The sequence below is a fragment of the Mobula birostris genome, chromosome 25 (genome assembly GCF_030028105.1).
Source record: "Mobula birostris isolate sMobBir1 chromosome 25, sMobBir1.hap1, whole genome shotgun sequence".
Classification (NCBI taxonomy): domain Eukaryota; kingdom Metazoa; phylum Chordata; class Chondrichthyes; order Myliobatiformes; family Myliobatidae; genus Mobula; species Mobula birostris.
This window is the reverse complement of record NC_092394.1, coordinates 26,356,528-26,367,709: the sequence shown is the minus strand read 5'-3', so window position 1 is coordinate 26,367,709 and position 11,182 is coordinate 26,356,528. Positions and strand designations below refer to the sequence as shown.

The 11,182-nt window shown below is 39.9% G+C and overlaps 1 non-coding gene across 1 annotated transcript; it reads right to left on the bottom strand.

The window, feature by feature from the left end:
• Positions 1-3,396: 3,396 nt before the first annotated feature.
• Positions 3,397-3,503, bottom strand: LOC140187925 (U6 spliceosomal RNA). Its single transcript, XR_011883179.1, has one exon. It is a non-coding gene; the product is annotated as a U6 spliceosomal RNA (small nuclear RNA).
• Positions 3,504-11,182: the final 7,679 nt, after the last annotated feature.

The window sequence follows — 11,182 nt, the reverse complement described above, 5'->3', positions numbered from 1 at the left end:
AGAGTCCTTGCCTTGGTTCATCTCAAGGAGCTGTGTAACAATTAAAGATAAAGATAAAGATTAGCTTTATTTGTCACATGAACGTCAAACAATATATTATTTGCATCAACAATCAACACAGTCCGAGGATGTACAGGGAGCAGCCTACAAGTGTCGACAGACTTCCTGCACCAACATTGCATGCCCAGAACTTCTCCTTATTAACCCGTACATCTTAGGACTGTGGGAGGAAACCGGAGCACCTGGAGGAAACCCATGCAGTCATGGGAAGTAAGTTCAAGCTCGTTACAAACTGCAGTGGAAATGAACCCCGATCACCGGTGCTGTTAAGTGTTAAGCTAGCCATTAGGTTACTGGTGCCAGCTTTAGAGGTCTCTGTTCCCAGGGGCTTCTTTGAGATAGACATCAATTGTCACTTTCTCATTGATCGATCAAAGATACTCGAAACTTGTTGATCTTAGAGCACAGCAAGATGACTGTAAGGGAATGCTGCAGAGTCGAGTCTGCGGGAGTACATGCAGAGACGTGCACTGAAGCTAGCTGCAGCCAAGGCAAAGGCTCTGTGGGGAAGGGCCACAGTCTAGGCTCTGTTTGCTGCAGCAGACAGAGGGGTAGAGTCGGATGGGTAAGCTTGCCGATCATAGAAATGCCAAGATGCCGCGGTGGCATGTTTTTAAAAAAAAGATAACGCTATATTGAATGATTGACCAAGAAAGTAAAATATTTTGCGTTGTGTTAATTCTTTTGTATTTTTAAAATTATGAATAAAGTTTATTTTTGAAATTTATAATAATGCACAATGGCAGCAGAGTCAAGGGGATGTCAGAAGTTTGCAGGCTTCCCCCACGTACTGTAAAGTGTTAGGAAGCTGGCCCAAGAATATCTCCATGATAACAATCAAATACAGACCTCACAGGCTGCATCCATATCATTTTAAAGGGCTCTGGGTTCACTCTGCAAACAAATGGATTGGAATCATTGAAGAGTCATTTCAGTGCTAAGCTAATACAATCCAATGAGCTTTTCTCATCTTGTAACTGAATATGATATTTCACATTTCAGATGAAATGCTTTCTTGATTGACAAAGGACAGAAATTGAAAAAGAACAGAGTGGTTGTAGATGGGTCATATTCTGCATGGAGGTCGGTGACCAGTGGTTTGCCTCAGGGATCAGTTCTGGAACCCCTCCTCTTTGTGATTTTTATAAATGACCTGGATGAGGAATTGAAGGATAGGTTAATAAATTTGCTGATGACACAAAGAACATCAAGACTTGACTTGAAAGGTTGGGGGTGTTGTGGATAGTGTGGAGGGCTGTCAGAGTTTACAGCGGGACATCGATAGAAAAATGGCAGATGGAGTTCAACCAGATAAGTGTGAGGTGGTTCATTCTGGTGGGTCAAATATGATGGCAGAATATAGTGTTAAAGGTAAGACTCTTGGCAGTGTGGAGCATCAGAGGGATCATGGGGTCCGAATCCATAGGACACTCAAAGCTGCTGCGTAGGTTGACTCTGTGGTTAAGAAGGCATACGGTGCATTAACCTTCATCAACTGTGGGGCTGAGTTCAAGAGCCGAGAGGCAATGTTACAGCTATATAGGACCCAGGTCAGACCCCACTTGGAGTACTGTGCTCAGTTCTGGTCACTGCACTACAGGAAGGATGTGGAAACTATAGAAAGGGTGCAGAGGAGATTTACAAGGATGTTGCTTGGATTGGGGAGCATGCCTAATGAGAATAGGTTGACTGAACTCGGCCTTTTCTCCTTGGAGCGGCAGAGGATGAGAGGTGACCTAAAAGAGGTGTACAAGATGATGAGAGGCATTGATTGTGTGGATAGTCAGAGGCTTTTTCCCAGAACTGAAATGGCTAACACGAGAGGACACAGTTTTAAGGTGCTTGGAAGTAGGTACAGGGGGGATATCAGGGGTAAGTTTTTTCGCAGAGAGTGGTGAGTGCGTGGAATGGGCTACGGCAACAGTAGTGGAGGTGGATATGATAGGGTCTTTTAAGATCCTCCTGGATAGGTACATGGAGCTCAAAAAAATAGAAGCCTAGGTAACTTCTAAGTAAGTACATGTTCAGCACAGGATTGTGGGCCAAAGGCCTGTATTGTGCTGTAGGTTTCCTATGCCTCTATGTTTCTACGTTACTCCTCTATCTCCAACTATATCTTAACCTCAATAGAGTGTTCAAGAGGTCCAGAGGAACTTCTCCTAAATTTTGCAATATTATTGAGGTCATATGGTGCAGCTTTGCTTCCAAGATCTCCCTGATCAGGAAGTATATTGGATATCATGAGGGTAATCATGCATATGATCATTTAGAAGCATCCCTTTGATATGCAAAGGTGAGGAAGTACCAAGCTGTTTGAAATAATTGTTAATACATGCGTATGATTTTGAGTCCTAAGATCCCAGGTATAAGAAAAGATATGTCTTAAATAATGGAGGAGAACAAACACAGAGTTTACAATTAACTATACTTGGGTCGTCAGTTTGAATATATTTACATGAAAATTACATAATGATGTCAGATTATGTTACAGAGCTCCCCACCAAGGTTTTTACTGGTTTTTGAAAACTTTTACTTAAATGTAATTTTGTAACAAATAAATTGCAGTACTACCTGGAAAAACTTCCAATGAATCCTATATTTTTCTATATTTGCTCTTTAATAGGTCTATGTATTTTAAGATTAGTCTGTACATTTTAATATTTCATAATAGGAGTAAATGTTGTTTTTCAATGTTTTGATTTTCCACTCAGCAGGTATGTTGCATAATGCAAGATAGTTATCAATGGATGAAAAAATAACATTCCTACAACACACTTCTTCTCCAGTATCTTTAGCACTAAGCTGATGGTGCCAGCAGAATTGAGATTTACTGTATTGACCTCAACTTGTAGTTCAGCAAGGGCAGCACGTTTATTCTTGTATAGTAGATTCCTACAAGTTATATACTGCTATGTTTCCATTTTAAAAGTACACATCGACAGTTTTATCAGTCTGTGCTTCCGTAACAACAAAAGCAACAACATCCAGAGAATGTATTTATTTTATTGATTGAGATACAGTGCAGAATAGGCCCTTCTGGCCACTTGAGCTGCTCCACCCAGCAATCCCCTAATTTCCTAATCCTAATCACGGGACAATTTACAATGACCAATTAACCTACCAATCAGTGTGTCTTTGGAATTTGAGAGGAAACCGGAGCACTTGGAGGAAACCCATGCGGTCACGAGGAGAACGTACAAACTCCTTACAGGCAGTGGCAGGAATTTGAACCCGGGTCACCTGTACTGTAAAACGTTGTGCTAACCATTACATTCCTCGTTACTTCAGCATAAAACTCATCTATAGAGGCATCAAATTCTCAATGCCCGATGCGTCCTGATGAAGGAATGCTTCACGTATTTACATGTCATCCATGTGCAGGGACGATGCTAATCCTCTCTGTATCATTCCGGTTTTAGCACCTGTGCTGGCAAAGTGAGCACTAGCTAAAATTGTCGAGCGCTTGCTTAGCATGCAAAAGGTAGTGGGATCAATGGCCGCATTCTCCATTGCTCCAAGGTTGTCTCTGTGGTGCAATTGTCAGAACCTTCTGCTGTTAACCAGAAGATTGGTGGTTCAAGCTCCTCAAGGGACACTGGAAATCCTGATGTGTCCTGATGAAGGGTCCCAGTCCGAAACAGTCCGATTGTTTATTCCTCTCCTAACCAGCTGAGTTCCTCCAGCATTTTGTACTTGTTGATCAGAAATGTTCTTTTTTTGTTGTTGTCTCATTTGTGGTATCAGACGTGCTGAGTACCTGTAAGGCTTAAGTTGCACAAGCTCAAAATCATTCTGACCTCTCTTAAAGAAGAAGCAACATTAGAATAAAGATTGCTTTGAAATCTCAATTTAGATTGTTTTATAATTGTAATCCTTATTCATACATTACTTAAATTAGGCATAAAAAGTCTTCAAATATCTTAATCTGCTGTACATTCTGATGTGAAATATGAAACTATAAGATTACTCTTCGAGCCTATAATTGAAATTCTTTGTACCTTTTCTGAACAGCATTTGTTTAATGCTGTGCTGTAGCGATCTCCTTAATTAGATACAATGACATACCAAAATGATTTATGATCATATACTAAGAAAGTTTCTCTGAACAATGCCATGTTTTCAGATATTTGACAGTTGCGAAAGCTATTAGTTGAAGTAATTGAAGTAATTATTTCTACGTATAAATCTATCTGGTCTAATTGGCTGGTGGATAACAAGTATATAAAAGAATAAAACTTTAAGTTTTGCACTGGAATATTCATGACGGAACTAAAGTGCACATTTGTCTTTTGCTTCAAATTATGAATGGCTCGACAGCCTGACCTGCTGAGTTCCTCCACCACTTGTGTGTGTTGCAACAGGCATGATATTTAGGTTTTAGGTTTTTTTTAATATTTATTGAGCTTCTTAGCTAACTGATCTTTAAAAACAGAATGACTTGGACAGTGCAATGTCCATGCTGCCCCCCCCCCAATGATTGGCATTGCTAGATAATGTGATGTATGGAAAAAGGAAAAACTGAAAACTGTGGATGTTGAAAATTTATAATAAAAACGGAAGATTCTGGAAACACAAAATAGACAATCTGCTTCTCTCCCTAGTGGGTTTTCTGTCTGCTTTGCTTTGTTCACTCTCAGTTTTTATTTCTCCTACCTTAGGCAATGGCCTGCTATTCATAGATTTTCCTAGTTACTTGTTTTATTTAGTTTGTTTCTCTAACTTTTCTCATTAAACTTCATTACCAACTTATTGATGTGATATTCCTAGCCTTATGCTATTAGCGATATTATTTTTGTACTATCTGATCCTCCCACACCATAAAACTAACCCTTTTTCACACTTTTCCAGTTCTGACACATTTAACTATTTCTCATAGCTCAGATATCACCTAACCTGCTGAGTGTGTTATTGAATGGTGTTTGATTGACGTTAAAACTGGGCGAGAGTTTGCTGCCTTGCTCTTTGCTGACCTACGTGCCAAGCGTGGACTTATCATTTCTGATTCTGTCAACGCTGGCTGTCTGATGCCGTCCCAATGCAGGCTTAGCATTGCCTGCGAAGTTTTGCAATGTCATTGTGTGATGGTGGGTGGGCTGGGGGGTGAAATAGCAGAGAATATATTGATAGCTGGATAAACTAGGTTCCTAAACTGAGTCAATTGTCAGAAATATGAAGGACTGAAAAGATCTTAATACCTCAAGAATAATGTTTCCTGCTTGGTGTTGCCACCTGCTGTACCTCCAACAGTGCCCTTAGGTCAGCTCAGGGTCATCCGCCAGGGTCCACCATCCATTGATGTTTCACTCCCTTAGCACTGGCACATCTCCTGGTGATGGGGACAAATGCCTGCCACCCCTTGCTGCTTCCAGTGGGGTTAGTCAGTCCCCCAATTTCTGTCCCTCCTCCTCAGCCAAAAGCTGCCCTTTTCTGCCTCTTCATGAATACTACCTTGCTGTCCCTCTTTTGCACTATTCATTTTTATTGTAACTTATAGTAATACTTTTATGTCTTGCACTGCACTGCTTCGCAAAACAACAAATTTCAGGGCATATTTCAGTGATAATAAACAATTCCAATTCTGATTTTGAGCAGCTAAAAGCATCGGACGGATGGACTCGGTGTCGGCTGCGGTCGGCTGCTTCCAAGGCATCAGCAAGTTGACGATGCCTGGAGGTTTATGGCAGGGAGTTTCTCCCTTTTGCCGCCTGCTATCGGGGACTCGGGGACTTTGAGACTTTTTTTTACTGTGCCCATGGCCTGTTCTTCATCAAGTTATGGTATTGCTTTGCATTGCTGTAACTATATGTTATAATTATGTGGTTCTGTCAGTGTTAGTCTTTGGTTTGTCCTGTTTTCTGTGATATCACTCTGGAGAAACATTGTATCATTTCTTAATGCATGTATGCATTTCTAAATGACAATAAAAGAGGACTGAGTGTTCTCATAATCTAATCTAATCTAAACAATCTCAATTATTCAAAGAAGGAAATTACTTTACATTTAGTTCCTCAGAGTCATTCCTATCAGATAAACAAATTTTCATTTCCTGTTGCAGATTCGACCTGGAACTCCTTCATTGGGCAGATTTCCCACAGTATAACTTCTGGAGAAACCACAGCCCACTTATGCTCCTGTGTCAGAACAAACAAGTGGAACTGCTGGCACAGGGCATCCAGTGGTTTTGAGGTTTCTGTTTTTGAATGTTCTTAGTTTCCAGGAGAGATTATGAGGTCCATAAGCCTAAATAGTTATATCAGAATATATTTTTAAAAAGGTGCCAGATGTGGAATTCTTTATGAAATATGGCGGGAGGAGAAGATGGCGGTGCACCTGCGTGTGTGCAGCCCTCCGGTGAACAATGATATCGTATCTGTTAAATAGGGGCCGTGGACAATTCTGAGTTGATGGAGAATGGACGTGAAAGCACAGAGGAACATCTGGAGAAATTTCTGAAATGTCCGTTCGCTGCTGTCATCACTGTGTGGTTGGGAATCTTTCGGAGGGTAGGCCTCAAAATTCCCGGCCTTGCCTGCTTTTGGCGACCGAGAAGGAGGTCGAATCGTTTGGACAGAGATGGCGCTCAGTACTCGGTGTCAGAGAGCTGATCAGAGCTCGAAGTTTTGGGATGACTCAGAGTCGGATTGTGGTCGGCATGGCAGGGAGAGTTTTTCTTCCTTCTCCCATCTGTGTGAGATGTGGGACATTTGAGAAACTTTGAACTTTACTGTGCTCATGGACTTCTTCATCGTTATGGTATTGTTGCACTGTTTGTAACTATATGTTATAATTATGTGGTTTTGTCAGCTTTTTCAGTCTTGGTCTGTCCTGTGTTTTGTGATATCACACCGGAGGAAATAATGTGTCATTTCTTAATGCATGCATTACTAAATGCCAATAAAAGAGGACTACGTTTCTTCATAATCTAAAAAAAAGTTTCCTTAAAAGTATAAAAAGTAGAATAAAATTTCTTAATATTTCTAGTTATTTTGAGTCCAATATACCCTGATACCAAAAACTATATGCCAAGAGAACTTGCTTAAACATCTAATTTAGATGCACTGGTAGTCTTAAATAAATTCTCCTTTGTAGACTTACTGAACAAAATCCAAATTGTTATTGTTCTGATTATCATAAAAGTGAGATCATCTATATTTTAAATCCAATGTTTTGAATCTATACTGAGTCACCCAAGAAAACAATCTTTTTCCAAAATTGTTGAAAGCTCTGCTGAAAAGAGTGCTCAAAATAGCACCATTGTTGATGGTAATTATAAAAGTTATAAATGACTGTTAGGCAAATAGAGTGTCAATACTAGATGAAAGGAAATCCTGGAGACTGTCTCAGAGAGTGAAGTAATCATTGTAGAAGATTAATCAGGGATGACAAGCAAGTAGAAGTCATTTAATATCATAAGTCAAAGTTCAATGGTAATAAAAAGATAACTCATTTCACCCACAATGTATTTGACCAATGTTAGAGTTCAACTTTGGGTGTACAGCATAGTGGAGCTGCAGAGAATTTCATTACTATGCTGGCTAACCAAGAAAAATGATTTTACTGCTGAGTCCTTATAGATAATGCAGAATAATTGAATCAAAGCAGTCTGATTTTGAAATATTACAGGTTATTCCTGTATGGAAAATCCATCACTGGTCCAGCGAGCAGGCTGGTTCCACAAGAAACTGAAAAAAACTGCACACTATACTCAAACCTGGAATATCCAGGTTTGACAATGGTTGGCCACACAAATTACATTGCACACTTTTACCTAGAAATTCTAGTTCCCTGTTCAGTGGGATATCTGAAAGTAGCTGTGTGCTCCAATGATTGTCTTGGCTATTAGCCCTCCATTGAACACTTCAGTAGCACTTGAACCACACAGGCTTAGACACAAGAGTCCAGACACTGCATGTTTTTGGCATGGGAATTGTGCTTCATAGTGTTCTGTTACAGGCTGGGATTATGGGATCCTTAGCTATTATCACAGCCTGGCTAGCGCTGTGGCTGGATTTGGAGTGTGCAGGGAATTAGATTAGATTATGAGGACTCTCAGTCCTCATTTATTATCATTTAGAATACAGGGAAACCATGCTGTAGGAAGACATGGAATCGAAGAACAATTGGCCCTTTGAAGCTGCTCATTATTCAAGAACATCACGCCTGAGCTACCTTAAACAATGATTTCTGAACTGTCCACATTTCCACAAATCTTAGCAGTTTCTGCTTTGAATGAACTCAGCCATCAGGGTAGGCAATTCCAATGATTCATTACCTGCAGAGTGGAGAAATCTTTCCTCGTTTAAGCCTTGAAAGGCCCACTGCTTATTTTGATAGTGTGACCCTAGTTCAAAATGCCTCAGTTAGGGAAAGCACCCTCACTGCATCCTACTGCCCATCCTTCAGAGATTTGTGTACATTTCAATGAGATCACCTCTTATTTTTCTAAACTCTAGAACTAGAGGTCTAGATACTTAAGTCCTCCTCAACTGAGAAGCATGCTATCCCAAAAAACAATCTAATTAATATTTGCTGGTGTCATCTATATTATTTTTAGGAAAGCAGGTCAAGATGTGCACAATAGTCCAGCTATGTGATCGGACAAAGATTCAAATCATTGTGCCACTTTTGGAGTTCTATGTTCAGTTCTAGTCTCCCTTCAATAGGAATAATGTCAATAAACTGGGGAAAAAAATACAAGATTATTCCAAGGACTTGAAGCTGGATAGACTGAGGTTTCTTTCCTTGGAGTTTTGGAGTCTGAGGTGAACTCATAGAGGTTTAGAAATTCATGAGGGACACAGATAAGGTGAATAGTCACAGTTTTTTCCCCAGGCTAAGAGGCTCCAAAACTTGAGAGCATAGGTTTACAGTGATTTAAAAAAGGGACCTGAGGAGAGAACTTTTTACACAGAGGGAGATGCCTCTATGGAAGGAGATGCACGAGGAAGTGGTTGAAGTGGCTACAATTACAATACTTACAAAGATATTTGAACAAAGATAGAGAGGAAAGTTTCAGAGGGATAAGGCATCATGGTGTGCGCTCACAGGACTGGACCCACATGTGGAGGAACAGCCTGTGCCTGTCACAATTACTCGACAAGATTAAACTGAAAGCACAAGGGCTTAATGACTCTTGTTAAGATAACGTTTAGTAGATGTTTTACGGCAAGCCACAGAGGCCTGCAGGGCTCAGGATGTAAGGGCCAAATGTAGGCAAGTGGAATTAGCTCAGTAAGGCAATTTGGTCAGCATGGACCTGTTGGGCCAAAGGGCCTGTTTTCCAAGCTCTATAACTTTATGACACATTTACTCTTGTATTCAACTTCTTTCATAATAAAGGCCAACATCCCAAATGACTGCCTCTGCTGTGCAGTAATGTTTCCCTCCATGAATTTAGAAAAAGAGATTAATATATGTCTAAAAATAGTGAAAGCAATTGAAGGATACGGGGACTAACGCACAGGTCAAACTGATGACATCTCTAGATCAAACTGGACCCTGGCATTTCATACAGCGACAACCCAAGAAATTGATTATTAGAGCCAATTGTAGACTGGCAGAGTTCATCGACAGGCAGAAAATGATGGCTTTGATCTTCTTCTTCAGCTGCAATTTGACTCATCAATGCCAGTGCTTAGATGCAGATGAAGAATGCATTCACTAATTAGAATCTGACCACTTTTAGCCGTTCTAGTGGTAATCAGCAATAAACTGTTGCTCAAAATGCTATTAAAAATCTTTTAGTTGAAGAGGAAATTGAACTTTAGAAAACAGAATAATCCATACAACCATAAGATGTAGGAGCAGAATTAGACCATTTGGCCCATTGATTCATGGCTGATTTTATTTTTCCACTCAAACCCATTCTCTTATCTTCTCTCTGTAATCTTTGATAACTTTACTGATCACGAATCTATCAGCCAGCTTTAAGTATACCTAATGATTTGGCCTCTACAACCAACTGCGACAATGAATTCCATGGAATCCCTACCCTCTGGCTTAAGACGTTCCTCTTCATCTCTGTTCTAAAGGCGATGACCTTCTCTTCTGTGCCTGTGCTCTGTGGTCCTAGACTCTCCCACTATTGGAAATATTCTCCCCGTGACCACTCTACCCAAGACTTTCAATTCTCAGTAGGTTTCAGTGAGATCCACCTTCATTCTTCTAAACTCCAGTGAGTACAGGCCCATGGGCATCAAATGCTTCTCATACATTAACACTTCCATTCCCAGTATCATTCTTGTAAACCTCCTCTGAATGCTCTCCAATGCCTGTTTAAAATTTGAAGAAACATATGCCATAAGTGGAGACAATATGATAAACAATTCTGAATATTGACTGGAATCGATGAACAGGGAAAATGATAGGCTTTGGCCAATGAAAACCAAATTATGGAATACAAAACTATAAATGATGTTTATCTGAAAAATGCAGTAGAAATATGACAACCTTATAATTTTGTTCAAAAGTCTTGTAATATTGTACAAGCATGAATTAACATGGTGATTAACAATCTATTTTTGGTGGAAATCTGGTTCAAAATATTACTGCCATTAAGCCTACAGCAACATTTATTCAATTATAATCTGCAGGTGGATGGAGTGCTAGACTATACTTTGTTTATCTTATCCAAAGTAAATCTTCTCTGAAATGAGAAGATAAGAAAAAAAAAAGACCTGAAGTAGGTCTCTCAGCCTCTCAAGCACACCCCAGAATTCAATATGATTATGATCTTTCCAGATGTATTTCTTGTCCTTTACTCTGCTTTTCTCTTATTTATGTATGTGCAATGAGTTCTTCGATCCCGTGAAGAGATCACAGGGTTCTGAGGCTTTTATAGCACCTGAATTGGTTAATTGTTGTTGAATAAAAGTTGTTATCTGTTTAGCAATCCTTGTGTCTTTACTGAGCGATTCATCCTTTGCAATGTGATATCCTGCTGCCTTCAGGATAAGCTTCGGGTTTATTTTGATATAGGCTCAGGTATTCTGTGTTACTTGTATTATTTAAGCGGATGCCCAATTATCACTAATCTCTGAGTCGTCATTTTGAGAATTTTACTTCTCATGGTGTCCTTTGGCTGAGCCATCAGTGTTCCTTTGGAATTAGGAATAAACTTTCA